We start from the raw sequence: 3,614 nt of genomic DNA on the forward strand, positions 1-3,614 counted from the left end.
GGCAGGGTACTAGGGAGGGGAGTGGGTGGGAGGGTTTGAAACCCACCCAGGGCAGAGCGGTTGAGGGCAGGACTGCAGGCAGAGGAGGCCTCGCAGACAGGTGGAGACAGTGCCACAACTCAGGTGAGGAGATGAAAGTGTCTGGAGAGACTCCTGCACTACCTGCCTGTCCCCTAATCCCTGCTCACTCCTCCAGGGGCTGGGACATTCTCCCTAGAGCTCCATGGCTCCCGAGCCTGCCCCCTCTCACTTCACAGGAGCCCACCCCACCCAGCCCAGCTGGAGCTAGGAATGGGGCTGTGGGCAGCCGGCAGATAGAACCCACTGATCAAAGGGCTGATCTCCTGGGTGACCTGGACTGGAGGGATGTCCCAGAGTCTGAGAGGTGCATGGCCATTTCTGATGGTGGGCAGGGGGCAGTGGGGATGGGGAGCAGACAGGACCTTGGCTATAGAAAAAGGGGGCAGATACCAGAATCACAGAAAAGCAGCCTGGTCCTTCCCTCTCTCCCCCTCCCCCCACTCCCACTCCCTTCTTGTCTTTCCTTTCCATTCTTTTTCTAGCACTGAGTACAGTGCAGCATGTGTAGTAGGCAATCAATAACTATTTGAATTCATAAGCAGAGCTAAAGATGTGAGTTCTGTGGTTTCTGCTAATGACCTAACGCCAGAACCCAGCTCTTTGGCAGGAATGGGGGATGGAGTTAGTGATGAGGGGATGGACGAAACAGGATGTAGGGGGAACTCCAGCTTAAGACACAGTGAGGATGAATCACTTGTCCAGGGTCTTTTCTCATCAGCTGGGACTGGGCAGAAGAGAAATCAAAAGGAATGAGGGGAAGATTGGAATTCAGCTGGAGAGGTGAATGAAAAACGTTTTCTTTTGTTTTTAAATGAATCTTCACAAATAATGAAATGTAAATAATTGGACATAAAATTCCAACTATGTCCCTTGAATTCAGTGCCTCCCACATTTTCGCTGCGGAAACATCATCTTTTTAAGTTTTGCTGTATGGGAACTTTCAAGTCAACTGATTTGATATCAACTCACTTTTTAAACATAGCTTCAGAGTCTACGGCGATGCCACCCTGAACAACCCCGATCTTGTCTGATCTCAGAAGCTAAGCAGGGTCGGGCCTGGTTAGTACTTGAATGGGAGACCACCTAGGAAGACCAGGTACTGTAGGCGTAAAAATTAAAAAAATAAGGGATTGTAAGCTGACAAGGTCCTTGCAGTCTGTGAGGTCAACCAAGGGTTGCCTCGCCTAAAAAAAAATTAAACTTAGCTTCACCACTTACTAGCTGTGTGACTTGGCCAAGTCCCTTGACTTCTCTGTGCCTCCGTGAAATGGGGAGAATAATAGTACTTATCTCATTAGCTTATTATGAGGATTAAATGAGTCAGGATTTGTAAAGTGGCTAGAAGAGCGCCTGGTGTATGTGAAGCGCTATGTAAGTGTTTGTTAAATAGAATAAGCAAATAAATACTCTGAGCAATAACATCTGTGAAATCGTGGCCTGGTGATCAGTTATATTTTTTCACATACATTAAAATAGAGAACTATGAACTATTGCTATGCCTCAAATCATCTTCTGTACTACCAGTGGGAAATCGTCCCAGATGGGCCAACCACTGCTGTCTGTGCACCAGTCTATTTTTTGTGGTTTAATTCCGTCCTAGTCTTAGCCCATACTCTCTTCCTGTGGCTAGCACCGCAGGGTCCTTATCGGCCTCATCGTCACCATGGTTTTGCCAGAGCTCCTCTGTGGTGAGAAGTCAGGGCTCTTTGTATCTTGTGCTTGCTGTTGGAAATGAAACTGCTCCGTGCGAAGGCACTTCCCAACAAGGCATGGGTGCAGGTAGGACATCTGTGCTGGGTCTTTCCCAGGAGCGTCTACTCCAGAATCCCAGAGATGCCGTGCTCTGCCCCAAACAAGCTCAGCCTTTGGCCTTTTCTGAACCTGGGAGAAAAGAGAGCCCTGGAGTTGAGAATGGGAACAGGATAACTTTGAGGCCTGGGCATGTTGCCTTCCATTTACCCTCTGGGCTCCTCCTATGTGATGTCTTCAGGACTTTAATTTGCATGTTGTTTGAGGTTAACCGCCTTTCTTAATGAGGCCGGGGATGAAGAGGGCAGTGGGATGAGAAACCCCTAAAGGGGCAAGGGGTGTGATGGCTTCTTTAGAGGCCCCTGGAGTGGGTATGTGGGGTTATGAAGCCTGCCAGCACACCGTCTCATCCTCCAAGACAGGACCCATGGGAGAAGATCATGATTCTCATGGGGTGGGGTAGGGCTACTTCCTGGAAGCTCTTCTCTGCCAGGGTTTCAAGATAGGAAGCTGGAATGGCAGCAGTGAGATTCAAGGGCAGACCCCAGGGAAGACTTCCCACCAGACCTGGGTTGGTGGAAGGGCTGGTAGAGAATTCTGAGGGTGTGGGACTAGCAGTGATGGTCAGATCCAGGTGGGAATCTAGATGACCAGTTATGCACTGAGTCCTCAGGTTGTGCTGTGGGTTCAAGTCAGGCTCACAGAGCGAGAGAGAGGGGACAGCCAGGCTGCCTTCCTCAACCTGCAGCCGGCCAGATGTATACAGCCCTGATGTGCAGGAGAGTTGGTCCCAACATTCAAGTCTACATGTCCCGGTATGTGTGTGTGCATGTGTGTGTACGCACGCATGTGTGTGTGTCAGAGAGGAGGGAGCTGCCTCCTCCATCAGACTCGGGGCTCCCATGGCAGCACTGTGTCTCCCAATAAACTGGGGGTTCCCTGAGGGCCAAGGCAGCACTGCCTCATTGCTCTGTTCCTACCTACAGAGGGGGCTCAATTGGCTCAGAGCTGGGCCCCAGGCCCTGAGACCTCCACCCACCCGACTCCCCTGGCCTTCTCTGTTCTCTGTCTGCCCACTCTCCCTCCCTCCCTCCAGCACACACGCACCACCAGCAGACTCCCTTTGAAGTCTTGCTGAGTCGTGTTGTTCTTATGACAGAGTCAACAGGCATGGCCCAGCCAGGGGCTGGGGCCCTGGTAATGAGGCTCTTCCGGGGGAGGGGGCCTGAGTGGGGCTCCCATCAGATAAGGCAGCGCTTTGCCGCCTCCCCATTTGCTATTCTAATGAGGGACCCATCTGAGGGACAGGTTGGTCCAGGCCTGGCTGAGCACATGGCACCTGCCTTCTCATCCTAGCTGAGATGGGTCCTGTGGCCATATGACCTCCAGGGTCCCACCAAGTCCTGTGACCAAGAAAGTCTTCAGACCATTCCTCCCACCTCCAGCTGAAGGCAGGGGCCATGGCTGCATCTCTCTCTGTATGTAGAGCCTCCACTTTGCTGTTAGGGAAAGGATTTGGGTCAGACGCCAGGAGGAACTTCCTAGGTCATGATGTAAACGTGTCAGATTCGGGCCTGGAGTGGGGTGGTTAGGGAATGACTCCCCTGCTCCAGGCTTTGGAGGGCCACTCTGCTGGTGTGGCATTGGGAAACGTAGCGGGCAGATGGGCAGCGGACAGGAGAGGGAAAAGGAGTCTCAAGAGTTAGCACTAAGAAAGACCCCAGGTTCATATATCACACACCAGAAGGAATATGCTTGGTCCTCTTCTGCCTCGTTTTCCTCTT

General features: G+C 51.9%; 1 pseudogene; it reads left to right on the forward strand.

Moving 5' to 3' along the window:
• The first annotated feature begins 1,070 nt into the window (after positions 1-1,070).
• LOC120588992 (uncharacterized) lies at positions 1,071-1,189 on the forward strand (annotated as a pseudogene).
• Positions 1,190-3,614: the final 2,425 nt, after the last annotated feature.

This window comes from Pteropus medius, unplaced genomic scaffold (genome assembly GCF_902729225.1).
Source record: "Pteropus medius unplaced genomic scaffold, Ma_sr-lr_union100, whole genome shotgun sequence".
NCBI classification, from domain to species: Eukaryota; Metazoa; Chordata; class Mammalia; order Chiroptera; family Pteropodidae; genus Pteropus; species Pteropus medius.